Source organism: Anomalospiza imberbis, chromosome 1 (genome assembly GCF_031753505.1).
Source record: "Anomalospiza imberbis isolate Cuckoo-Finch-1a 21T00152 chromosome 1, ASM3175350v1, whole genome shotgun sequence".
Taxonomy (NCBI): Eukaryota; Metazoa; Chordata; class Aves; order Passeriformes; family Viduidae; genus Anomalospiza; species Anomalospiza imberbis.
The window spans coordinates 4,372,730-4,400,686 of record NC_089681.1 but is presented as its reverse complement, the minus strand read 5'-3'; the positions used below and the strand labels follow the sequence as shown (position 1 = coordinate 4,400,686).

The following is a 27,957-nucleotide window of genomic DNA, read 5'->3' as shown; positions in this document are numbered from 1 at the left end:
ATTCCATTCTGACAGATTGGTTGGAAGCTGACGGTATCTGAGGAACATATGGCTGGGACTCCGTTTCAATAGAGGCAGAGGATGGACCTGCACAGTAATGAATATATTGGGTAGCTCCAAAAGGATAATTTCCTAGGATTTAAGCAGCATAAAAAGAATGAAAGTTGAGCTTTCTATAAGAGGATTTTACCAGCTGACCAGCCACCTTGATTTCACAGTGATGTGAGAGGGCAATTTTGATTAAAATCCCATCCTGCTAAAAAGGCAGGATATCACTCAGTGTGAGATAAATTACTTAATAATCTGATTGGGACAAATAGAATCTACATTAAAGTGGACTGGTGCAAAGATACACTATCCCCACACTGCCAGGCAAAGCTGAGGGGCAGCTCAGGGGGAATTTTGGCCTTTGATGGCTGAAATGCTGCATCCCATTTGTATGTTCAGGTTTAGAAAAGGTTGAAGACTGAGATGAGCTGGTGTTGGTGGAAGGGGGAAGCTGGAGACAACCCCAAGGATCGCCAGAAATGCTTTGTAGCCAGATGTAGGTGCTTTGTGTGGTTTGTTTATCCAAAAGAAGCCAAGGGGTGACATCCCATCTGTGCCTGTGTGCTTTGTGGGGAAGCACCAGGTAACTGGGTTGGGAACAGGGCTAGAGGAGAAGATTGTACTGTGCGCTCTTGGAATTGAGCTGGTGGTTCTTCCTGCCTTTAAGGAATCTCTGAATCTGTGAGTTGCTGGTAAGAACACTGGTGATACTTGATTATACAAAGTTTATTCAGTGTTTCACACCGTTTCCTGGAATGATGCAGCATTGTCTGCCACAGGGAGCAGACTCAGCAGGCTGCTGGATGAGGCTGCTTCCATCAAGATACACTTGAGGCGCAGGCTCTCTGCTTTTGTAAGGAATCTCATAAGCTGTCAGACCCCATGTTAGAGCCAGTAGATGAGAATTTTGGGCCCTGGAGTCCTGGTATGTTACTAGGAAATGGGAAAAATAAGTTCAAAATCAGAAATACATGGAAAAGGAAAAATATTGTGGAAAAGGCTGGAGGTTTGATGTAAAGCTGCCTTTAGCTATGCCACTACATCCTCCTCAGGGGACCTGTATCCTCATCTCAGCTCTGCTGAATGGCAACAGGCAAGTCACACCCTTCCCATGTGTCCATTGCCTGGCTGTAATGTGGTATTTTAAAGACCAAATTGGCATTTCCTGTGCACAATGGCTCTTTAAGTGCTTGCTATTGTGGTTACATTATGATTCCAAAGCAGAAGAAAGCTTCTTTCCCTTTGCACCAATAATTGAACTTATCTAGAATGAGACATTGATGGGCTCTGGAAAGGCAGAAGGAGTGATGTCTAAACTGGCCTGAAATTCAGTCAACAGCTTGTAGCATCTCCATGAGCCTCTGAGTACTTGTTACTATGTCTTCTGTCTTCAAAATCATGAAGGAAATCAAAGAGAGAAATCTGTGAAGTATTTGCAAGGGGTCCAATGACTATTTCTTAGGAGTTCTCTGGTAAACAAAGCTTTCTTATATTTTTCCCCAAATTACAACCCTTTTTACTTGAACTCACATATAAATACTGGATAATCTGTCTCTTATTACAGTGCTTTCCCAGGGAAAGGAGGGATAAAAAGACATTTAGGGTCTCTTTGGCATTTCAGAAGGGCTATTTCCCAGTGGTCAATAGGTCTGTTTCAGAAAACTGGAAGAAAGAGCCTTGATTTTGCTGAAACTCATCCATCTGTAGAGCTCAGTTCCGACAGGCATAGAATTCAGACCTGGAGTAAGACCTTGTGTGCTCACAAATCCCTCATGGCCTCAGTGCAGAAGAGTCACTGCACTGAGGGGCACTGAAATGCTTGTCCCCAGCCACTCTGCCCTGGATTTGAGCGAGAGAAGGGCCCCAGAAGACTGAAAGCATCACAAAGTCTAGCATGGAAAAAACTTGTACAAAAAGTTCAGCTGTGTGTGTGAGATTTAATTCATTTTATCTGCCAGACATGGACAAACTCACTTACTCTGGCCTAACACCACTTCTTTTATTTCTAACACGAGGAGGGCACTGGTGCTCTTTGTCTGTAGTGTTATGAAAGTTGAAAGAAAAAGGGGAAGAATAAACCCCTCCAGCTCCCCATGGCTAATCAGGTATTCACCTTGAATGAGTACTAATGAAAGCAGCACTACATCAAAGGGGAAGCTGGCTCCAGTTGAGAAGGTTATTAAAAAGTTTAGGAGTAACAGGTGGCCCCTGACCACAAAAGTGACTGCATTTCATGTTCTGTTCTGAAGAGAGAAATGAAGCCCTGTGCTTGTCTGCTCAGCTGTCACCTGCTTTGAGGCTTTCACCATCAAAAAGAGGCACTGGGGGAGCTGTCCTTGCAGACAGGGGTGGGGTTTTTTTGCTCAGGGACTCAGTGTTTCTCTTGCATTCTTCATACAGACATTACAGAAGGTAACGAACCCTCCAGTGCTGACTTGATTTTTGATGCATCAGTGATAGCGAGCTCTGTTCTGTCACAGCAGTAAAAATATGTTAAATATACTGAAGAAAAGAACCAAAATGTCCCACTTGCAAACACAGTGGATGAAAAATAAACCTGGTTTTGTGATAGCAGCTCACTGGGAATGGGATACTTCCATTATGGCTTCTAGCTGTACACAAATGTAAGAGGTGAGGAGGGAGTTCCAAGCTGGGATGGAGCTACTTCAGTGCTTGTAGGTTACTTCTGCTGCCACAAAATGGATGTTTGTATCAATTAGGGCTGCAGGCAAAAGGCTCAACCTCTTTGACAAGGGCAAAGACAGAGCATCTCCATATTCCTCCATCCTGAACTGCAGGCTCATGCTCCAGACACACTCTTTTTAAATCAAGAGCACTGAGATTTCTTGGTATATGAGCTTGAAGGAATCTCTATTTCTACCATCACTGGAGAATTTTCCCTTCAACTTCAATAGCATAAATGCATACCTGCAGGTTTGTACACTTGGAGACTGGGGTAAAACTTCTTCTCACATTAAAGGCTTAAAATCCTTAATTTTTCTACTATTTCGGACTTCTGTTTTCTGTCATGAGGCCCTTTAAGTGCAAGCTGAAAGCATTCAGGGTTTTATCTACAAATAATGGCACAGCCACCCCCAGCTAAGTGGTGCCTAATGTTGGGCCATTCCTTGAGTCAAAAACTCCTCTGTAGGGCATCAGCATCCAGATTTCAGAGTAAGCTGATGCCAGCTGAAGCCACAAGAATCTGTTCTGTTGCACACTTGAATCTCATGATCTTAGAAAATGACAGAACTGTCATTTGAGCTCCTGCTCAATTCCCACTGTGGAAGATTCCAGGAACTGAAATGATTGTCCTGAAAGTGTAAGGTCCTTCCCAAGTTACATGGCAGAAGGAAATATATCTACTTGTGGTGGCTGTTTTGGGGATTTTGCTCACTACTATTTTATGAAAATGTCTGCACCTGTGAAATTGAGGCAGAGCTCAATTTCCAGAGCTCCAGAGCAGCAAGAGGAGGCACCAGGCACGACCGTTTGGATGGAAGAGACAAAGTTTCCAACAAAAAAAAGGCACTTTGGCCCTGAGTGACAGGGAGGAAATAAAAATAGAGAGAGCAATGACAATCTCTGCCATTTGTGTCTTGCCTAGCCAGAGAAAATAGGAGTTTAACTACACAAATACACTGAAATGTGCCAATTTTACCTGGCTCCATCACTGATTTCTTTTTCATCCTGAGTTTCAATAACCATGTGGTTTGTATGAACTGAGCATTAGCTCACTTCAGTCTCTCCATGGTGCTGTGGTTTGCGTGGTTCACTGATTTTCCGGAATCTGGCTGAGGTGCAGATAGGCTGCTGCTCTGACTGGGAAAAAAGAGGCCAGTGTGCTTCTAAGTAGTTAATGTATTTATCCACTCATATCCAGTGAGGTAGACAAATGTGTTTTCCATGTTAAAGAGGGGCATAGAGTCCAAAGGGGAAAAAAAAATTTTATTAAGTCTTACAGAGCTGCATAGAAAATATATATTTGTGAATTTCTGTATGTGTGTGTTTTCCTAAATGAGTGGATTTGGCTTAGAAAGTGTTAAAAAATCCCAACAGAACCAGGAAGTCTAAACTGTGGTTTAAAAATTACTTTTACAGAGGAGTCAGATTAGGGCGATGGAGAGAGCCCTTCAGCCCAGGGCTGACCTTGGTGGAAGTGACCTCTCTGCAGCACAAGGGGCTGAACCCCACGGGTCTGAGAGCACCATGAACCCCATCTTGCAGGAGACCTTGGAATTCCTGCCCTGGGGCTTGGTGAAGCAGCTCCCTGTGAAGTCTCACCCAGGAAAGCAGGAGCAGCACAGCCCATCCCACTGACCTCGCCAGGGGTTAAGGGAGGAGCCCTGACCTCCAGCATCCTTTCCCCAGCTGTGTGAGCTGCCTTTGTTTGCGACCTTCATTGTTCAGGTTCTGGAGAAGAATAGGCTGTCCCTGGGAGCAAATTGCAAGAAGAAAATTGCCACACAGGCAAAAGCTGTCCTCATGTCCTGTTTCCAATAGAAATGGATTTTTTTGAGTGCCTGGTTTCAATAAAAAAAAAACCCAAAAAGAAAGAATTGGAGGAGGCATTGCTTTTCATGGAGTGCCAACGAATAATTGCAAAAAGTTGCTTGTTTTTAAAGAGTTGCATGGCCAGGGACAACACAGGGTGCTCGAGGCTGTGCAGACCTGCTAGGTTCTGCACCAGTTCTGGATTACTCTTCTCCTTGAAAACACCCTGACCTGGGCATTTTTCTCCATCTCCCAAAGCTTCCCCTGGTGCTGGACTAGAATGGAAGCATCAGCTCCTTCTCAGCTGCCCAAAGGAGTGTTGAGCCACAGTGATATTTCTGTATGAAATATTGATCCTGGCACTTGACAGACATCACACAGGCATTGGGGCCGGTGCCGATTCCCTTTGGCCACTGCAAGGGGACAGCATGGTCAGGGTGGAATTGCACCAGCAACCCTCCACTTCATCAAAGCTGGGCACTCCCTGTCCCTAACAGCCTCAAAATAACCCTGAGACAAAATATTGCCAGAATATTACAGAAAGTCTTGAATTTATGACTGTAAAAAGTCCAAGCATACAGATCTATGCTATATATAAATCACACTGTGGTTTTTGCCTCATAATTTACCCATTTTCCAGGGAGTACTCTTTGCTTTGAATTTATCTGTTTTATTTGTACAGAGTTAAAGCCTTCTGGGTTTTGTAGTCACCATCACTCAACTAGTGAGTCCCTCAAGCTTTTCTCCCTTGCATCCTGTAGTAGGTCCTGCTAAATTCCATTTGCATGTCTATTCATGCCACAGAAAGTATCACATCTGCTCGTATGTGGAGTGTGTTCATCGTGGGGTTAAGGAACTTAGAAATGTAGGAAATTTTTTTTGTGTTTCAAATGCCACTCTTATTTTGGAGCCCAGATTTACAAGCTATTGACCATGTGCTGACACCAGAAGCATTGGTGGGGGCATTTTTGCCACTGAAACTCTTGTGGCAGGTTCACTGTCCCTGCTAGGTCCTTTCAAGGCTCAGGAGCTCCCATGACAACAGCAGTGCCAGGACAAGGCAGGATGCTGTACCTCACAGGTACAGGATGCTCTTCCTCCATATAAACATATGAGAAGACTTTGGAAGAAATTGCTACCAAATCTCTCTGTTTTACCCTAGAACAGCTGATTTGGTTTTTTTGTGCTGTTCTGCCAGTTTGCTATAGAGACATTGATGTGGAGTGATGATCTGAGCATCTTCTGGATTATAATCCTAGATGAATACAGTTCCTTCTCTGCAGGATCAGCTGAGAGGCTCCTGTGGGTAATGTCAGGGGAGCCTACAAATGCCACGGGCATTTTGACCAGTTTGGGGCCAGATGGGGCAATGCAACCCCCCCAGTGCCAATGTGGCTCTTGTCCCTCTGAGTTCAAAAAAGCTTTGTCAAAAGTTCTAGAAAAACTTTGCAGAGCAGAAGAACAGATAGTGGAGGGAGTGCTGCTGGGGGTCTGCAAAACTATTGTTCCCAGTTGGTGGGAAATTGCCACAAAACATAGCAAAGTCAGCTTTAATACTTTAACTTGAGAAATCTATAGCCACAGGTGCTGCTTGGGCTTTCCCACTCTTGAGCCCATCATGATCCACTCTAGAAAACAAATTCCCTGTTTAGTATGTGGAACAGCATGGGGGGAACAGGAGGGAAACTCCTGCTGCACAGCCCAGACCACAGATAAATAGATATGACAATAATAGTGATAACTAGTGATAACAACAGTGATAAATAGAAAAGAAACAGGGCTGTGTGGCAACCAGCAGCAGAAGACAGCTCTGTGCTTGGCCTTTCCCACCCAGGACACAAAGGAACATGGAGAACCTCAGAGGCAGCATTGCTTCATCTGCTGCTCACAATGGGCAGCCTCGGGGTGTTTTTAACTGAGGGGGGCAGAGTGTGGGAGCTTGGGCAGAATATTCAGGATGGCAAATTACTGAGCTTCTTAGAGGCAATCGTAAGCCTTAGGGATGGTGAGGGTCTTAAAAGAAGAGAAGACTCACAAGGGAAGTTGTGACTGGCTGGAACTCATCCTGCTATCTCCCAAAAACTATGACTTCAGAGAATGGCGTGGGAAGGTGTCCTGCCCTAATAGGAGAAATAAGACAGCTCTGCCTTGAAATGTCTGGGCAAAGATTAAATGTGACTTACTGGATGGAAAAACTGCTGTGATATTGTGCCAACGGGCTACAGAGCTGTTTGTGTCAGGATGAATTCTCTCTGTGAGCAGCATGGGGGCCCTGAGCCTGCCAGTTACGGAGTTTGGGGAATGCATCCTATGCTCCTTCCTGCTCCTGCAGCAAGGCAGCTTGGTGGGGCTGGAGCATGTTCTTCTCTTCCAGAAGCCAGGAACTCATTGCTCCATTTTTTTATAACATAATTTTTGTAGTTCAAAGCAAGCAATACTTGTTTTAATTAATGAATATATTTCTCTTTCCTCGCTTCTTGGCTTTCTGCCTGGTCCCGCATTTTCATGCCTTGAGAATAAAATGTTTCATTCAAAACAGAATCCTCTTTGTCCCTGTGTGGCTGCTGCTCAGAGAGGTGAAGAAGCTGGGGAGGTGGCAGCAGTTTCAGTTTTGGGGTTGGAGAAGCAGAGAGGGAGAAATGGGCTGGATTACAGAAGAATTGCAAAGAAAAGACAAGTTTTGTAGCACTCACCGCACTTAACTCTTCCAATTTTCCAAAAGCCATGGCAAATCCTGCTTATGCAAATCCTCACCTTAGCAGCTTTCAAATATTTTTAGAGCCACTGGTGTGAACAGAAGTGGAAATTGGAAGAATATAATCCCAGCAAAACTCTGTGTACCTGTGGAGTTCATTGCAAAATGTGTGAGTAATGATGTGACATATTTAACTGGTGTTTGGTGACCGCTACCACCAGCATCAGCTGTTTTTTCACAGCTCTGCTTTAGCTTATCAGCCCTCCTCGATATTGGGCTAAATTCCAAATAAAGCAGGGAAATCAGCTGGCAATTCATTTGATGTGTTACTTTTTTTTTTCTCCACACTTAATTGAGCATTCCACTTCAAGTAATCCTCAGCATTAGATTAAATCTCTATTGATCTCATTTTAATGAGCTCACCACTGTGACCAACAGCCCTTTCTCCCATGGCAGATGGAGACGTGGCCATCCAAACATGCAGCAGAAGTACCTTGTTTCAGAGGGATGACTCTTCCTCCACATGGTCATCCTCAGCAACCCATTACCCCAGAGTCTGTGCACCCAAAGCCAGCAGATATGTCCTGCCCTTTGCCCTGAGCCTTTGTGAGGCTCCTACTACAGGGAATTGCTGTATAAACACTGCCAAGAGCTTCCTGCTTAGAGATTTCATTGCTGAGCAGGCAATGTGAAGTGAAGGCAGGTAGCTGAAAGCTCTGTTTGAGCTTTCTGCTGTGCCCCAGGGAAACCAGGAGTGCTGGAGTGCATGCAGCTCTGACTCCTGCTTAAGGGGGAATATTGCAAATTCAGGTCTGGGACAAATCAATCTTGTGAGCTACAGAATTGATTCCACTCTTGCATTTAAATTTTCACTTGAGATTAAACTATAAAATGAAGGAAATTTCCCTTTCCTTCCTTATAACAAAAAAAAGAAAGTGATTAATGAGTGTTTAAATCCTAATGACAAACACATCCTAATGACCCAGCACTTTATGATTTGCTGCACCATAGCATTTTGTAGACTTAATGGATCAAACAATCTCTAGGGTCAGCTAATCACACCTTCTACCTGGCAAAGGTCATGGGCACTTCCTCAGTGATTTCTGCATGCAGTCCAACAGCTTGTATTGGAACTGAAGAGTTTAACCCTTTTTGAAAGACTTTGATGTCAAGATAACCTTGGGGTGTTCTTAGGGAGGGAGTGGGGAGCAGTGTAGTGCTATGGATGAGACAGTTTAATGGAGTCTCATTCTCTCATGGTTTAAGAGCTTGTATCATCAAAAAAAGGTCTTATACTAAGTGATATATTAAATCTATATGCCCAGTTTTTGTGGGTTCCTGCCAAATGGCATTGCCCAAGCACGGCTGAGAAGCAGCAACCAGGGCAGGGACATTGTCTCATGTCTTTTAGCATGAAGTGTGCAGTGTGAATTTGCCAACCGCTGCCCATCATCATTTTCAAGTTTGGTTATTGCTCACTTGCTTTCTTCCTCTCCCTTATCTACGAGAGACAATATGTCTTGCATCAGCAGATTGTGATTAATAGTCATGATGTGTAATGACATTAATTAGCAATAGCAATTGCTAATGATTAATAACAGCAGCTAAGTGAAACCTTGGCTGCAATGATTTATTTTAGCTCTTTTTTTGAGCTGTGCATCTGGCAATATTGGGATGCTGCAGCAGCTTCAAGGAAGAATGTCAGTGTGGGGATGTGAAGAGCTGAGAAATGCATTGAGTGAAGCAGGTGTGTCAACTTGTCCCTCCATATTGCTGCACACAACAATCCACTGGGAAATTTGGGTGCTTTAGTGGGAGGGAAGATGGAAGCTCATCATGCATCATGTCATGAAGCTTCAGCACAGGTCATAGGATCATCAAATGCTTTGGGTTGGAAGGGAACTTATAGATCATCTTCTTCCAACCCCACTGCTATAGGCAGGGACACCTTCCACTAGATCAGGTTGCTCCAAGCCCTGTCTAACCTGGCCTTGAACACTTCCGGGGATGGGGCATCCACACCTTCTCTGAGCAACCTGTGCCAGTGTCAGTAAAGAATTTCTTCCCAACATCCAACCTAAATATCTCCACATTTCATTTAAAGGCCTTCTCCATTGTCCTATCACTATCTGCCTGTGTAAGAAAAGTCTCTCCCCCTCTCTTTTATAAATTCCCTTTAGGAACTGAAAGTGTCTAAGGTCTCCCCAGAGCCATCTCTCTCCAGGCTGAACAACCCCCTCTCTCTCAGCCTGTCTCCAGAGCAGAGAGGCTCCAGCCCTCTGATCATTTTTGTAGCCCCCTCAGGACTCGCTGCAACAGGTCAATATCTCCTTTGTTGGGGACCCCACAGCTGGAAGCAGTGCTCCAGGTGGGCTCTCACAAGGGCAGAGGAGAGAGAAAGAATCACCTCCCTCAACCTGCTGGATACCTAGGTCCCCTATTAACCATGAACTCCAAAAGGGTTTGGCCAAAATGCAAGTTGTGTTGCACAGATTTTTTATAACCCTTTCACAGGGAAATGTTGTTTTAATGCTTTAACTTGTTTTGACATTGGATGGGAGACAAGCCAGAAGCACAAACCAATAATCTCCACCGTTGCTAGGAAAGGCCTAAAAGACATTCCAGCTTGAACATCCCTGCACTTTGCTGAAATAAATTGGAAATGAGAATTTGCAATAGGGGCACATAATTCTTGCCTGCTACCCAGCTGAATGGAATGGAAAGGAACAGGCATGTCTTCAGCATGGCCTTAGTGCTGATTCCACCTTCTGGGAGAACTGAACTTGCATTTGGATTAAATACAATTATTCCTTTTTTTCCTCCTGCTTCCTATTAATTATATGCAATTTACTCTGAAAAGATCTGTTACCGTGCTAATCTTAGCAATTGCTGTACTGCAGCAAAAACATTGCACAACCCTCTACGTCTGCAAGCGCTTCCAACGATGAAATTTCAAATTAAAAAGCAGCAACAAAAATATCCTGGACCACTTTTACAATTTCCCTCTGTGTCACAAAGGTTTCTAAGAGAAACATTTTGCTTTATTTATAGCCACTTCTGCTACCGCTGCAGTTGTTTTTGTGGTCTATTCTTTCTAATTTAAGCTGCAGCATGAGGCAGTACCCGGTTATTTGATTTGTCTCAAATGAGCCACGTAAATGAATGATGCAGGCAGTGTAATAATAGTCCATGCTGGGCAGGGACTTACTGCCTGGGTTGTACAGAAACAACCCACAAGCTTGAAGGAAATGTGGGGCATCAGAGAGCAGCATGGCATGAAACTTTCCAGTGATAAGCTGGTGTCTGGAATGCAGCTCCAGGAAACTGATGGAAAGACCATCCTATTTCTGAGCACTGGGAGATTCCATGGCGTTTTATGCCACGCAGATGAGAAAAATGAGCCTAGAAGGAGATGTGAAGAGGTGAAAACCCCAGAGAGCACAACTGCCAAACTTGGACAGAACTCTGAGTTTTGAGTCAGAAGTGGCTCCTGCAACACAGTCTGACTTTCTCTGCAAGCTTTGCTGGAGTTCCCAGCCAATGCTGTGTGAAGGAACCCTGATCCTGATCTCTTGTGGCCCACATCATAACAATTTTGGGAGCACTGGACTGGCAGTGGTCAGGTAACAGCCACCAACAGACTTAAACAAACAAGATGACTTTCTCCTCTGACATCCAAGGAGCAGAGTCCTCATTGGAACCAGTAACTTGTAAACCAGTTCAACCAACTATTTAGAACATGGCACTGTCTTTGTATGAACTTTGCCAAGTGCTTTGAAGACCCCTACAAGACACATCCTTTTTATTGCCATCACAGCTGGTAACAGTCTGTGTCCTGAGAAGTTCAAAGGATAGAGTCAGCAAATTCTTCTTGGTTAAGGCAACGATCCTGGTGGAGTTGCAGTCCAGCCAACCCTGCCTAAGCAGCTACCACATTCTGAAAACTTCTGGACATGAGATCATAAAATCATGGAATTGTACAATATCCTGGACTGGAAGGGATCCACAAGGATCATTGAACTCCAAGTCCTGTCTCTGCATGGAACAGCCCCAAAAATCACACCTTGTGCCTGAAAGCATTGTACAAACACTGCCTGAGCTCTGGCAGACTTGGTGCTGGGGCTGCTGCCCTGAAGGGCCTGTTCCAGCACCAGGATCCATCTGACTAAGTGTGGATCTACAGGGTGGGTCCTGAGAACTCACACCTTGGTCACTTTTGCAATCAGTAGGCTGAGAGGCACCTGTCAGTTGAACACAGGGTGTAGTTAGTGTCCTGAAGAAGACACCTTCATGGTTTGGTTGAACAATACCCTATACTTAATGCCAATGACTGGACCACTTCTATCTTTGATGAGCACCCAGACCATTAGTTTAATTTAGATGTGGATGTCTTGAGTGACATTAAGTGCCTCAGCAAAGGTGACAAAAGCTCTGCTGGTTGTCACTGCAGAATGTGCGGGTCTCCTGTGTGTTCTGTGTCACACCTGCCAGCCCTGGACAGAGGTTTGGGGTGACAAAGAGTAGCCCATGTAGCACTGGGTGTCCAGTAGCCAGATGGCCAATTGTATCCAAGCCCTGCATTTTGTGAGCTGCTAAAGTGAGTTGAGATTAATCATATCCTGAGTGTCATTGCCTGATCTGAAAAGTCTTCTGCAAAATTCCTCTGAATGTACCTAACCAAAAGCAAAGAGGGCACTTAGGGTGGCAAACCAGCTGAGGATGGCTTTGGTGAACACTGCACTCCTCCCCACAGTGGTGGGGCCCAGAAAGCATTTTGAAAGCCAGGCTGACAGGAGGAGCCCAGTTTGTAGCCCATGTGCTGCCCAGAGGTGAGGTCTTAGACTCATAAATGGGTTGGGTTGGAAGGGACATTAATGATGTTCTGGTGCAGCCATGGGTTTTGTGTTTCCTGTTGGTTCATTCCACAGAACCCCTGGGCTGGTGTTTGTGGTGTCATGTTGTCTGTATAAAATGCCTTGCTCTCCCCAGGGGCTGCAGAAGGATTTCAGTAAAGAAAGCATGTCTCACTGGGCTTTTGCTTCCATGGTGGGACCAATTTTGCTGATGGTTTTGTGGCACATAAAAATAGGCTGTGCCTGGAACAGAGCTACAACCAGAGTGAAAGTTTATGAGGCTGCAGATTCTCTGACCCTAGATTGGTGGTAAATGAAAACAGGAGACAGAACTGAATTTCCATACCACAATGTGGCTGTTTGACTCACTATGGTAATTTGAAACCAACTTTCAGATTTTTTCTCCTCTGCTCTTGGTGCAGCCTGGTGTGCAATTTTTCAGTGGCAGCACCAAGCTAAGTAGGGTCAATGAGGGTTAAAAGGGCTTAAGAAAAAAAAAAAAAAAAAGAAAGTCATGTTTGGCTAGGTTATTATTATCCCAGATCGATCCCTGCAGGATTTATTGGGCAGCCCATGGAATGTAGTACTGACACAACTGAGTGGGCAGCAGGAGGAGATGTTGGAATTACTCAAACTGGCATAGCAGTGAAAATGTTTGCCAGCCTATATCATGAAGGGAAAGGACTCCTTTAAAGTGAAACTCACTGGAGTGACTTATCTATTCACTCACTTATCTATTCACTCACTTATCTCCTACTGACTTTGCCACCTAGATCTCCATCCCCAGTGCAGTAAAAATAAACTAAAAATAGTAGAAAACTGTGTCTTTTTTTGGTTTTGTTGAAAAGAACTTGATGCACAGAGATGTTCATGAAAATGTGTTCAAGACTTCTTGGTAGATAGCATGGAAAACTCTTAGTAAACTCCTCAGTGCAGTTTGTCAGCACAGAGCTGCAAAATGAAAGCTAGAAATGAAAGTGAGGCAAATCAAGACAAAAACAATGATTCGGAAAACTGAGTATCAACACAAACCATTCTACAAGCATATGATTCTATCTGAAATAGGTGATCCTCCATCTCCAGGGACTTTTGGGAACCTAGGAGCTCATGGTTATAACTCTCAAGGGAGCTAAGGTGATTTGGCATCTCCTTTTGCACTAAGCAAAGTGCCGAGCCCCAGTAACTGCAGTTAAAACCTCAGCCTGTGTTTCTTATTACCACTCTGTATGAAGTCTAGCCCCAGTGTAAGTGTAATACATTGAGCTTATTATCCTCATTTTCCAGCACAGCAGAATTGAATGCAAATACAAAGCCTCTTAGAGGTGATTTGACTATGCAGACGCTCTGCAGCCTGATGGTTTTTCAGACACATTTAGCCCCTGTTGAGGAACAGAAATCCTTCTAGGCTGATATTGGAGCCATCTGGTGATGTCTTTTTCAGTCCAGTAAACATTTCTGGGTTCAGTTTAGAGGATGTCAATACATAACAGCTTATTTAAGAGCCAGAACTGGGTGACTATGAAAAGCACATACACCTTGGGGATGATGCAAGTGTGCAGCAGAGATAATTCCTAAATCTAATGGTAGACAAGAGATAGCTGAATCATTTCTCTTCAAACAGGGGTTAGGGGTTGAGTGGAATTTTAGTGGCATGTCTGAAAATGACAGCAAGCCTCCTATTTTGTGGGATGATTTGAATGTCAAAGTGCTTCTGCATTGAGTGGTCTCCTGCTGTACTGCTTGGAGCAGAATAACACCATTGATCCATTGGGCTGCACAATGTCTCTTACACACAAGATTAGGCCATGTTGCTCCCCTGGAGGTGTTTCTTGTCACCACACAAAGACCCTGGCTCACCACCATGCCCAAGGGAAGCAGGTCACCTGGTGCATCTTCTTCCCACACCCTGGCTTTTCTTTACCTGTCCATGATGGGATCAGCTTAACTCCATGGGACTAGCAAGCTCTTGTGAGCTCATACCTGTGTCTGGCTTTGCCCTTGGCAGCTTCTGAACTTTCTGCTTCAGGCCAAGGTAATTTATGCAATCAATATGACTTGGTTTTGGCAGCAATTTAGAAATAACCATCTTCTGATGGTATTTCCAAAGGTCTTTCCGTTACCGGGTTTTCTCTTCGTTGAAGCGCCTCTCAGTAATTTGTGCTGCAGCTGTGACGGTTCCAGGAGCCCGTTCACTAATCGATATGAAACATGCTCACACATCCAGCTGCTCACATCCCTCCCTGTTTCTCCAGGTCAGTTTTTCAGGCAGCAGATGTGTCCGTGTCACCCCCTAGTTTGAGCACTGATTCGGCACGCTTTGCTTTCTGCATCAACGCCTGCAGCAGCACAAGGTGTTGCTGGGAGCCAGGAGAACACTGCAGACCCTTCTCCTTCAGATTCCTCCCTAACAACTGCCCTTTCTCCACTTGTCTCCATGGGCTGAAGCAATAGAAAATGCTTCCAGAAAACTTTCAAGCAGATATTCCCCTTGTCCCTTCACTTCCAGACATAGCAGGTCCCTCCTTCCTGTCTAGCAAAACACTGCACTGTGCCCATGACTAAGCCACATGCTGGTACTCGTTGCCATCAGGAGCTTCACCTGGTGCCCTTCATTTTATCTTTTCTCCAAGGTGGACCTCGTGCCCCCATGCCTTAATGGGATTGCAGGTTCCCCTGGTTGCAGCCCTGCCTGTCAGGCTGTGCAATGAGGCATTTGCCTGCTTTCAGGTGATGTCAAGCCATAACTAATACTTTTAAAATTAACTGCTAAAGGACAAGGTTGTGAGATGGTTCACAGACATTTCATATTATGAGCCATATTTTATGGTGGAAATTAATTCTTACAGTCATTCATGAATGCATGTTCCTTCCCTTTACAGCCCTTTGCTTCTTCCCTGGCATCCACTGCTGTTCTCTGCATGGCACAGTGGTATTAGGAGGCTGAAAGTGAGATTTAATCATTTTTGTGACCCTAATTAGCAGGTAGGTGTTGTTGGGAAGGATGGTCAGGCTCACCAGGCTGCATATTTCCACTAAGTCCTATGTGTTGATCCTGCTGCATGCTGGTGCTGGGAACTGCACCAGCAAAAAACCTTCTGTGGCACAAAACCTGGAGGGCTCTGTGCTGGTTTAGCTCCCTGGACTGGCACAGTGTGAGTCAGGGACATAGCAGTGAGGTGAAAGGGAAATTATGGGATGCATGTTGGGGTCAGGGACAGCATCAGGCAGCCGGACATCCTTCTTGGCAGTACATAAAAGTAGGTTGGCTCCAGTGTTTAATAAAATCACAGTTACCCAGACCCCTATGGAGCTGTGTATCCTGTAGCAGCTGCCCTTCAGTTCCAGTGTGAGAAGTAAGGTGTTGAAATTTGTTTCAAAAATAATTTGTTTCAACGAATGCAGTCTCTTTTCTTCTTCAGGAGATGGTAAATCAGATGGTATTCAGGCTACTTCTGCCCTTCTTAAGGGAATGAGATAAGAAATTAAGTGAGTCCTGAAGTTTTCCGGCCTTCATATCCCATGTCTGCCCTGATCTCCGGAACCTTTGGGACAAACCAGAGGATTCTGGAATTGGTAACCAGACCATCCCCAGGCTGGGAGAAAGAAAGAAGGAATGGCAGGAAAGGAGGACGTGATTCCCTTGGTGCAGGCAGGTGGAAGCTCTTCTCCATGGCAGCAGACAGTGGCTCACACTCACAGGACTGGGCAGCCATAACACAGATCCCTGAGGTCATCTCTCCAAGGTCACAGGGGTTGCACAGCCCTGTGCATCACACCCAGCACGTACGTGCCTTCAGGTGCTGTGTTTGTGCTCACCTGGATTACTCAGCCTGACCAAGGATTGCTTCCTGCACATCTGTGTTCCTGCCAGCAGAGCTCTGTAGCATGAGTCACTCTGCACTGTGGCAGCTGGTTCCCGCTGGTGTCTGCTAAAATCTTTACACCTCTTCAAGCTTCCCAGGCAGGTCAGCTTTGTGATGGGAGCTCAGTGCAATATATGGGAATGGGGTATGGGAAAAAACTCAAAGCAGTACATTCCTTGGACAGCTCAGGGGTCCAGAAAGATCTCTGCAGTCAGTGCAAATCTCAAAAGTGCTGGTATTTCCCTTCATTCAAAAACTCTTCAAACTTAAAGAGGGATGAGATGTACTCCTCATGGGAAGGGAACATGCTTGTTTGCCTTTCTCTGGTTTATTTTTGAGGAAATGACCTTTCTGAGCTGTTTAGCAGCTGCTCTTTCTCCATCATTTATTTTGCTTTCAATATTTTCCAAAATTTAAAGAAGTCATAACCAAACCACACCACCCCAAGAAGGAGGACAGTGTGAGACTACTAAGATGGTTTAGCAAGGCAGTCAGTGCAGATAAATTGATTGATGAATATGCACCCTCAAAACCAAAAATCATTATGGCTATGATCAGGAAATAATTCATGGTCGCTTATTTGATTAAACCAGACTGTCACCTGCATGAAATTCCCGCTGAAAAAGGAGGGAGAGGTTTGTCTATCTGGGAGCAGTGACTGTGCTCCTGATTCACTGCACAGATTCATTCCAACACACTCTAAATAGCCTCCCTAAATTCCCTGGGGACTGACTGCAACCAGCAGCTGCCAGCAACCAACTTGTCTGGTGTTTCCTCCTCTCTGCGGCAGGACTCCCCACTCGCAGGTTTTTTGTGACATGGTGACAAAGAGGCATTTCCTGGCCCTTGGAGGTGCAAACGAAGGGAAGCAGTGCTCATCTTTCAGTTCTGACAATGTGGAAAGGACTGACTACAGCAGGGAATTTTGCATATAAGATTTTGGGGGAGGTAGAGGAATCCTGACATGGGGAAACCATGCTGCTCTTTGGATGTCATGCACTCACTTCTATGCCTGACCAAAATGAAAAGTAAACACTAAGAGGAAACTCTGGAAAAAATATCCCAAATCCTGTGCTTCCGGCACCTGAAAGTCACAGTCTGGAAAACACAGATCCAGTGGGTGCACCTTAGTCCCAGCCCTTCAGCTTAACATGAGTTGTCAGCTCTTCAATCGCATAAGAAGCTGAAGAGCAGGTTGGTATTGTGCTGCTGCTTTTTAGTATTATACACATGTAGCAGTAGGAAGCAGAAAAAAAAAAAAAAAAGGAATTATTGGATGCAGAGGTAATTGTGATCTGCTGTGGAACTCAGAATGGCTTTTTAAAGGGAAGTCCTGCCGTAGTCCCTGGAGTTCTCTGAAGGTGTCAACAAGCCTTTGTATAAAGGATATCCTGTTGATATAACCAGCTTGTATTTCCTGAGAGCTGCAGACAGCATCTCTCACCAAAGGTTTTTAAGGAAAGTCAAGGTGCAAAAGGAAAGGTCCCTGGATGAATAAAAAAGGAATGAATTAAAAAAACAGGAAACAGAGAGTGGGAGCTCATGGTCAGGTCTTGTGGTGGAGGCTGAGCAGCAGTGGTGTCTCCTGGAGGTATGTGCTGTTTGCTTACAAACTCATTCATGAACTGGAAAGGAGTAAACAGTGAAGTGACAAGGTTTAGTCATGATACAAAAGTCCTCTGGGCAATAAAGGTGATTAAAAATTAAGAAGAATTGTAGAATCTCAGTGATGGGACAGAGAGATGATGCTCAAGGGGAAAAGCAGCCCTCAGGTCACAGATGGCTCTGAGCTGGCCAGGAGGGAAAAGCTGGGGCTGTAACAGAAGTTAAATATTTTCAGTTCCATGAAAATATCAGCTAAGCATATTGTAGCAGTCAATAAAGCAAATAAAATGTTGGGAATTGCCAGGAAATATTTCAGAACTCAAACCAAAAATGTTGCTAAATAAATAAATGTTCAAAAATTATATTATAAATTATTGTTAGTATTATATAGGTACATAAATCTACGGCTCTTCTAACTTGAACCCTGTGTGCAGCTCTGGTCCTCTCATCTGAAAAGGAAACCATAGATGAAAAAGGATTCAGAGGATTAAAAGGCTGATAAGAAGTACATAACTACTCAATGTAAGGGAGAGCTAAATAAGTTATCTCTTCAATTTAAGAGATGACCAGGATAAATCTATAACATCATTAACATCATGGAGAAGGTGAAGAGATTGATTTTGCATTGCACTTTCCAATAAAAGAAGAAGGAAGCAGTGATTTTAAGTGGGAGAGGACAAGCTCAAAGGAAAAGGAAGGAAATGACTCTTCATGCCTGTAGTTAAACTTTGGAACTTCCTGCCACAGTGTGTTGTGGGAACTAAAAACTGATGTGGCTTTAAAAGCACCCCTTCAGGCAGGCTCTTTGAGGAAGAGAGAGACTGAGGATTATTAATACACCGAGTCCACCTTTTCAGGAAGTCCCTGAACTGCACATGATTGCAAAATGGGAGTCTGCTTCTTACTCTCTTCACAAAGCATCTGCTTTGGCTGGTATCAGAGAAGCAGTCTTAGAGACAACTGGTTCTTGGGCTGCACGAAATCAGGGAATGCACTGACCATCAACACCTTCACAGTGGTCAGAGTGTTGCACATTTTTCTCAGTGGTGCTGTGCATTTAGAACCTTGTCATGATTTAAGTCCAGCCAGCAACTCAGCCCTACACAATCTCTCACTCATTCCTCCCTGGTGGGATGGGGAAGAGAATTGGAAAAGTGAGAAAACTTGTGTGTTGAGACAGAGAAAGTTTAATAGGGGAAACAAAATCTGTGCATGCAAGCAAAGCAAAAAAAACCCAAGGAATTAATTCCCCACTTCCCATGGGCAGGTGTTTGGCCATGCCCAGGAGAGCTGGGCTGCAGCACATGTAACAGTGACTTGGGAAGTTAAACAGTACTGCTCTGAATGTCCCCCTGCTCCTTCTCCCAGCTTGCTGTGAATGATGTCCTATTGTATGGGATGTCCCTTGGGTCACTCAGGGCCAGCTGTCCCACCTGTATCCCTTCCCAGCTCTGTGCACTCCCAGCCCCACTCACTGGTGGGGTGAGGTAAGGAGCAGAAAAGGCCTTGACTCTGCCTAAACTCTGCTCAGCAATAATGAAAACATCCCTGAATTGTCAGCACTGTTTTAATCACAAATCCAAAACACAGCCCCATAATTGTTATTATGAAGAAAATCGCCCCAGGTAAAACTAGCATAGACCTCAAGGACCTGGCCTGGGAAGCAGACAAAACAATGATCTCAGACATTCAGGTGCTATTTTCCTTTCAGCTAATTTCCATCAGCCTGTGCTCACCATTCCATCCTTTGGTCTATTATTTCCAAATTTTCATTTCTCTTATGGGAACACTGTTTGCAGTCATTAAAAAATTGAGGATTTTCCTCCTATCCACTGCATTAAAAAGGTACAATGATCGCAAAATACATTAATTCTTGGTATATTATTTCAAGTGCTATATTTAACTAAATTATCCCCTCTTCTGGAATTGTTTGTTATTCCTTTGGTGATAGAACAGCATCCTGTTTGCCTGCACATACTGCAGCTGCAGATTTTTAGTGAAATCCTCATGGGTTTCTTGAAATAGCTTTAGAACTGAAACCTCCCAAACAATGCAATGCACTTCCAATTTATTTAACCAGATTCTAGAGTGAACCAACTACTCCTATCATATTGTTGTTCTTCAGAATGCATGACCATGGTGTTTGTTCAGTGCAAGGGCTTAAAAATACCCCTAAATTATGCAATTTCATCTTTACCAAACTATGTGACTCAGATGGGCAAATTCCAGAAGGTGTGTTTGCTCCCATAACTTTAAATCAGTTATACTGCACATCCTATGTGAATAATCCATTGTCAACCACAGGAAATGGGAATCTTCAACTACCACAACCTGACTACAGACAATGATCCATAAACTGCTAGTTCTGAGTAATATGAATCACTTTCCTGAACACTTGAGTTTAGATACACTGATAAATAATTGATTAATTCAGCACTATAAATTTTGAGAGCTTGTGAGACCTAGGTTGTGCTGCTGCTAGAGAAACAGCTACATGTCCTAGTAATATTCCTTGCTTTCCATATTCTACAAGTATTTCTCTTCCTCACAGGGGGAGCCTAAGAGCTGGAATTGCTAATTGCTTTTTGAAGAGGCGATCTTCACATGAAGGTTTTATTTTGTAAATAGAATAGGACTGAGTCCAACCTAAAAGAGGTTTATGGATTAAGGATGTTGGTGTTAATTATACCTAATAACAACTTTGGAAAATCAGAATCTGAACATCTGCTGCTAAATAACAGTGGAAAGCAGAGTTGAAGACCTGGCTGTTAAAATATCCGGGCAAAGTAGCCCCCAGTTAATCCCTGGGAGATGAGAGACAGATTGGAAAAACTGCCAGAGGTTTCAGTCTTCCCAGACACATATCCACTGTCCTCTCTAGCAAACAAGGTTCTGCCATCTCTAACTTAACCCTTTGGTTTCAGTTTAAACTCATTACACCTGACCCACTCCCAGGGAACATGAAGAGCAGTTTACAATCTCCCTTCCCACAGCCACCTTGCCCACTCTCATGTACAATTGTCTGAGCAGCTCTGGGCAGGAGAACTTGCCTTCCTTACAAAAAGAGAAATGAGATTGAAAATGTTGGCTTCTATATACTGTCCAGCATGCTACACAGATCTGCAGAATATCAGCTTCTTGCTCTTTGATAATGATGTAAACCTAAAATTGAAAGAACAGGCATGGCATATCTTTAATCCAGCCTACTCTCCTCACCCAACTTGATGTTTTTCAAAGATATCTAGACGCTGCAATGATCTCCATGCAGAGATCATTTAAAATTGCATCACAAATAAAGTTAATAAAATAGCAACATTCTCTACCTGAAGTCCAGAAAAATGACTAGGAGCACTTGAACTTTAAAAGTCACCAAAGAGCTCGTTCCCTCATGGCACCATCATCATGTTTGGGTCAGTGACGTTGTATTTCACTAGGAGAGCAGAAGGACTTCCTAGAAAGGGAACTAATGATGGTGCCTTCTGCATGACAGATGATCTCACATATGGAATCCATTTGGCCACAGGCAGAACCACCCATCGAGCAGATTACAATGATCCTCACCTCTGCAGCTCTGCACAGCTCCAGCCACTCTGCCAGGACAGACGGCTTTACACCAAGTACTTAAATATTCATTACCTCCATCCAGCCGATTAAAGAAAAAAGAGCAAACTGGAGATACAAGACTCTAAAGCAACAGCTGACCATATAGATTCTTTGCTTGATGCATCTGTTGCACAGATTATGGATAAGGAGTTGTCCTGCTGAGCCACAGCTTTTCTAAAAATTCTGTGTTGGAGGACACATTTTCCATGTGACAGGCTCAAATCCCGCATCTCTTTCAGGGTATGAGGGAGCTGCTTCTGTTCCTTCTGGCACCTTTTTTCAGTGCTTAAAGATGTTGTTTGGGGAGTAACGGTGGCAACCAGAACGGCTGAGAAGGGTGTTAGGTTTCTGCCTGGATACAATTAAGCCACTGTGTATGTGTTCGGGGCACTGTATATATGATACAGTGTATATACAATCAGGACACTGTATATATGATAATCTATATATACAATCAGGACACTGTATATATGATTAGGGCACTGTACCCAGTAGAGATGGGCTTCTCTGTGTTTTCATATATAAATCTCTTGACCTTATCGCTCATCTTATGCTGTCCCTCGTTTTTCTCGTTGTGTTGAACTTTGTGGGTTTTGTGCAGGTAATACTTGGGGTTTTCCCCCATTTTAATGGTTATCACCAGTGACACCAGTGTTGCAGAGCAGGAAAGCCCAGTGAGTGCTGACTTATCAGGATTAGGTGTCACCTATAAGTGGCTGGCAGAGACAAAGCTCAGACCAAACAATCTGCTCAACAATTCACCCTGCACAGCCTGCCCTTGCAGGCTGAACTTCTAATGAACTGCAAATTACACACAAGGTTACCAGCAGCTTATCACTTGCTTCAAGTGCTGAGGATAAAGAAAGGTTGCAAGGAGTTGCTAAAAAACACAGCAAGAGGCAGGAAAAGTGTTCCATTAAAAAAAATTAAGGGCAAGGAGAGATTGGTGGTTTCTGGGGTTACACTAAAGAGCTTTGATGAACGGCAACTCCCAAAGGATGGTATCAATTATCTGCTTCAAGCCTGGACAAACTGGTTACTGTGCAAGCATCAATGCACACTTTCTGACATCATCTTAATTCACGTTAGAGCAGTCACCTATTCCTTCTCTCCTTCCTCAGCCTCATTCCTCCTCTCCTCTCCTCTCCTCTCCTCTCCTCTCCTCTCCTCTCCTCTCCTCTCCTCTCCTCTCCTCTCCTCTCCTCTCCTCTCCTCTCCTCTCCTCTCCTCTCCTCTCCTCTCCTCTCCTCTCCTCTCCTCTCCTCTCCTCTCCTCTCCTCTCCTCTCCTCTCCTCTCCTCTCCTCTCCTCTCCTCTCCTCTCCTCTCCTCTCCTCTCCTCTCCTCTCCTCTCCTCTCCCCAGCACAAACCTTTATTTACACACTGTTTTTTTGACTCATCTATGACATTTTCCTCTTTTCTGACCCTCCCCTTCCATTACCTCTGAATACTCTCACTCCTTTCAACAATCTTCGTCCTGTCCTCCTCTTTCAGTCATGCTGTTCCTGGAATCCTTCCTCTGTCACAGACAAGATCACAGCTATCCAAGGTATTTTTCCAGCTCTTTGGGTCTTTAAGACTGCATTACCTCAGGGAAATCAGCCTTTTGTCAAAAAGGGAGAGGGCAGCAGGTGAAATTTAAGGTTTGTGCTATATAGGACATAAAATCTAGTGGTCAGTCACATTGGCTCTATTTCTGGCACTATTCTCCCTCCACCTTCTCAGAGGTCTTGTCCTCTTCATCTCACAATTTTTTCTCTTACAGGGTACTTCCTGCTGGCACTCCCATGTCGTATCAGAAAGAAAAATGTTGAATTTATTTTCCATCTGCTGCTTTGAACCCTATTCTTTTGATCAGCTCCTTCCCTCATCTCTACTTCTACTGCTTATCTGTAACTGCCCAGCTTTCCTGCATCATCCTTCTTCTTTTATTTCAATTTATTTTCTTTCAATTTTATTTTATTTTATTTTATTTTATTTTATTTTATTTTATTTTAAATTTTTCCTTTGGTTTTTCTTTCTTCACCATCACCCCACTTGGTTCTTAATCAGTTTGTTAATGTAGATGGGGGTTTTAGGACCAGATTTCCAGGGGTACCAAAACCAGGATAACAACAATCTATTTTTTCTTTTTCTGACCATTTGCAGAATAGATGTTCCGTTCACTGTTTCCTCATATTGATTTCCTCAGCAGCTATTCACAGGGTTTATTCTGTGAATTGAGTCAATATTAGGGCTGTGTTATTTCCACATAGTTGGAGAAGTAGTGTGATGCTGTTTTCATTCCCTGCATATTCAAGGGCATGAAAGATCAAACATGAATATCTATCTGATCTTAGCCATTCATCCTGAATGTGGAATGTGCTCCCTATCAATGCTTTCACCTGAAAATGACTTTATGATTTGCAGAGTTATGAACTTAGACATTAAATATAAACACTGACTTTTCCACTGTTATATCTAACATTGATTAAAATTGGAAAGAAATATTCAGAAGCAGTTAGTTTTCATACCATTCCCTTAACTGTAATTGCCTCTTTCTCTAGCCAGACAATAAATCCACAGCAGAGATGACAGTTTCATGATTTTTAGTCCACAGATACTTCCTCCCATGTATGTAAAAGAATTAATAAAAACTGAGAAAATTCTGTGACTTTCTTGACTAAATGAGGTAGATATGGGCTACTGTTTGGATCTCTAGTTTTTTACCTCATACATAATAATCTTAACTATCCTGATATATAGACTGGTTACTTAGGGAACAACTGGGAAGCCCATGTTGGGTTGTATAGGTTGAGAAAGCAGAAATCTAAACCAAAGCTTGTGTTTAGTCCTAATGACTGCTTGGTCTGAATGCATTTACCAGAAATACCTCTGTGGAAACCTTGCCCACAGACAGTCTCCAATTCCACTTTGCCTCTGGGTGGCCTCAGGCTGGTGTGCCACCAGGGTGGCCTGACTGCAGTTGAGGAGGACAGGCAAGCTTCTCACTCTGGTGCTTTCCTCTATCTCTATTTCCTCCACAATTCTCTTTAAGTAGATACTGATATGGTCTACAGCTTCTTCTAAGCTGATCGGCCCAAAATCTTGAATCCTCCTGCCAGTGAAGCAGGATGTTCTTATTAACCTTATTCTATCAATGTGGAAGTTAAAATGGCTCACCATGGCCACAGGTATCAAGTGCCTCACAGAACAGGGCCATCAATTAAACCAGCAGAAAAACCTTTTGGAAATTCTGGAGTAGAAGGCCCTCCAGAGAGAACAGTAATTATCATGATTAATTAAGGTGGTCATGTGGCATGGTGCTGTAACTTTGCCAGCTTGACCAGTGACCATCCCTGTGGGAGTGTGCCTGGGTAGAGGGACACCCCAGTGACAGACAGCCAGAGCTCCGGAAGGAGGGGAGGAGCTTGAGGATTATCAGGGAGTCTGAGAGAGAAACAGACTGCTGGAATCCCACTCTGCCCTCCATGGGACAAGCCTAGAGGTAGACAGGACAGATGACACAGAGGATTACTTGTCCCTTCTTTGCTTAGCTGAACTGAGTGACTTGAGGGACGGGGAGCAGTGGCACTAAACCCTGCCTGGCATGGCAGAGGGGTCTCCTCCGTGACTGCCCCACCTCCCCAGGTGCCCCAGCAGAACAGGTACGAGGCTCTGCACGTGGAACTGAACAATGCCAAGCGTGATGGTTCCTCTGAGTGGGAGAGGTTGCTGAGGTCAATGGTTTCTCCAGGTCAGAAGTGTTGCAAGGGTAAGTCCCTATGCTGTTCATCAAAGCTGCTTCCATAAGGAAATAAAGATGGGTCATTGTCATAGGAGACTCCCTTCTGAGGGGAACAGTAGGCCTAAAATGAGGAGCCTGGTGGATGCAGTCCCTTGGGAGGGACCAGGCAGTATCTCCTTTGTCCTGAAGAGCAAAGGAGACCAGGAAGGCTGGACATTCTTCAAGAAGGAAATCTAAAAGGCACAGGAGCAGGCTGTCCCCGTGTGTCAAAAGACAAGACAGAGGGGGGAAAGATGAGCCTGTCTGGACAGAGAAATTTGGCTGGAACTCAGGGAAAAAAAAAAGAAAAAAAAAAAAGAAAAAAAAAGAGTTTATGACCCTTGGAAGTAGGCAGGCAGCTCCGGGGGACCACAAGGACAGTGTGAGGTTATGCAGGGAGAAAATTTCTAATTTGGGCCAAAGCCCAGCTAGAACTTAATCTGGCTACTTCTATAAAAGACAATAAAAATGTTTCTATAAATAAATGCGTTAACAAAAGGATGCCTAAGAAGACTCTCCATCTTTTATTGGATGCTGAGGGAAACATAAGTGAGAAAGAATGAGGAAAAGGCTGAGGTACTTGATCCTTTCTACAAAAAGGCATTGAGGTGCTAGAACATGTCCAGTGAAGGGCAACAGAGCTGGGGAATGTTCTGGAGTACAAGTTTGATGAAAAGCAGCTGAGACAGCTGGGGGAGCTCAGCCTGGGGAAAAGGAGGCTCAGGGAAGACCTTATTGCTCTCTAAAATTATCTGAAAGGATGTTGTAACCAGGTGAGAGTCAGCCTCTTTCCCAAGTAGCAAGGGAGAGGACAAGAGGAAGCGGCCTCAGGTTGCACCAGGGAAGGTTTAAATTCAATATTAAGAAAAATGTCTTCGCCAAGAGGGTTGTCAAGCATTTGAACAGTCTATCCAAGGGAGTGGTAGAGTCACCATCCCTGGAGGTATTTAAAGACATGTAGGCATAGCACCTAGGGACATGGTTTGGTGGTGGACTTGGCAATGCTGGGTTAATGGTTGATGTCAATTATCTTAAGGGTCTTTTTTAACCAAAGTGGTTCTGTGATTAACTCCTATAATGTCCTATAAGCTAAGGATATAGATTCTGGCTGCACAATTTTGTCATTAGAATTTTGTGAAACCTTGGGAGGCCTTGTAAAACCTTGGCCACAAAATATCTTCTAGAGAAGGATAAAAGAGGTCCTGGTCCAAGAGGCACTGAGCACGCGTAACTCCTAATGAAATCTGTGAACGCTGCAGTTTCTCAGCCTCATGTAGCACAGAGGTCAGGGGGCTGGGAAGATCAGGGGAAAACTGGTAAGGGAGCTGAGCAGAGTCAGTCTGGCTCCATCTCACAGTGCAACTGGAGAACATCTATGTGTTTGGTAGCAGACTGTGATACAGTGGCCAGACATATATTCACTGTTCACTTTCTTTTGGGATGGGTTTGAACTGCCTGAGCTCCCTCTGCTGCTTTGTCAGGGCAAACAAGAGACACCCACCTTGGGGAATGAGGAATCCAAAGTCAGGTACAGCTGCCATATGGCACAAATGTGCATTGGAACTAAGAAAACTGAGCTCAAAAGTCTGGGCAGGATATGAACCAGTATTACTTCCAGAGAGGAGCAATCTGACCCACCCTGCAGTTGCTGAGTCAAACTGAAGTCAATGTTCTGGAAAGCGCTGCAGAGGCTGAGAGGAGCCTCAGCGCTGAGCAAACTCTTTGCACAAAGCTGCCCTGAGATGAGGAGTCTTCAGCATCCCAGTGTTTCCGGGGCAACCAGAGCTGGAATTCAGTTCTGATGAAAGTTCACCAAATCCGAGCTTTTTCAGACATAATATTTTTCACCGGCTGAACTAGCATCTTTGGAAGTTGTTTCTGAACAGTGGCTTTAGTGTGCATGGCCATGTCAAGCATCAGCAAGGGCACAATAGGCAGACGTTACACATTTCTGGATGAGAGGCAGCTTCTTTGCCCTGAGTACTGTTATTGTTCCTTGGGAACACAGACATCACTGTACTGTTGGATCCATGGACATTTGGTGGGATTACTTCTTTCTGAGAGTGTTTAGTAATGGAGACATCAGTAGAGGGTGGAAACAAGCCCTGATACCTCTTTTTTCCTGATGGTGTAATATAATTCCCTATATAAAATAGATACCAAAGTATTTATCCCCCTTCTGGATTTTGGGGGTTAAGTTTTTAGTTTTCAGTTGTAACTGTATATGTTCCTGTTATCACATCAAGATTTCTCATGTTCTGGGTTTTCAGCAAATTCAAAGTGCTCTCTCATTTGTAACTATGTTGAGCAAGTCATGCTGTAAAATCATAATTTGCTATTTCTCATCTCTTTGAATGGCACTTTGCTCTTTTATTATATGAAAGGGAAAACAGGCACTCTTCATCCATGTGTCCTAGACTGTTCATAGTTTGATTTATTACATCTTATCCTTCCTTCCCAGATAAATGGTTCCAATCCTTTAGGTTTTTTGTTTATCACTGTGAGAATGCTGCTTGTCCCTGAACTCCCCAATCCCATTATTTATTTTTGAAACAGACTAACAAGCACTGAAGACCATCTTCTGATGACAGCAATCACATACATTGTGTAACTGAATTATATAACCCTTCATCCCATCCTTTATATAGATTCATCTAGGTTTGCTTTTTGGATGTGGCCACACAGTGAATGCAATTCTCAGCTGACCTTTCTGCAGTAATAGCCAAGGACTTTTCCTGAGTCAGTGCTTATCCTAATTTATCATGGCACAAAGGCACACTGAACTGTGACAGCTCCATGGTATAACTCCCAGCTGTGCACATGTACACCATAGCAAGGCTTTTCACAGAGAGGAGTTATCCCAAAATCTCTGGAATGGACTCCCATGTAGATAAGTCCTAATTCAGGGCCACATTCCAGTCTCTAGAGTCAGTTTGGGAAGAATCACGGAGCTGTGTAAAGGAAAAGGAAATGTACAAGCCATGAATGTTGCCGTGGATAGTGGAGCAGGGAGTGCACAAGGCTGGTGTGA

At 44.0% G+C, this 27,957-nt stretch overlaps 1 long non-coding RNA gene across 5 annotated transcripts in view; it reads right to left on the bottom strand.

Moving 5' to 3' along the window:
* Positions 1-951: 951 nt before the first annotated feature.
* The window catches only part of LOC137468321 (uncharacterized), a 51,635-nt gene continuing 24,629 nt past the window's right edge, over positions 952-27,957 (bottom strand). For 3 of the 5 annotated variants that reach the window (XR_010995874.1, XR_010995879.1, XR_010995876.1), the window contains 3 exons: positions 4,370-4,482; positions 3,710-3,870; positions 952-1,436 (listed from right to left, as the gene is read on the bottom strand). This is a non-coding gene — a long non-coding RNA (uncharacterized lncRNA). The remainder of the gene's footprint in view (positions 1,437-3,709; positions 3,871-4,369; positions 4,483-27,957) is intronic. The other 2 variants (XR_010995878.1, XR_010995875.1) reach the window with 2 other exon arrangements.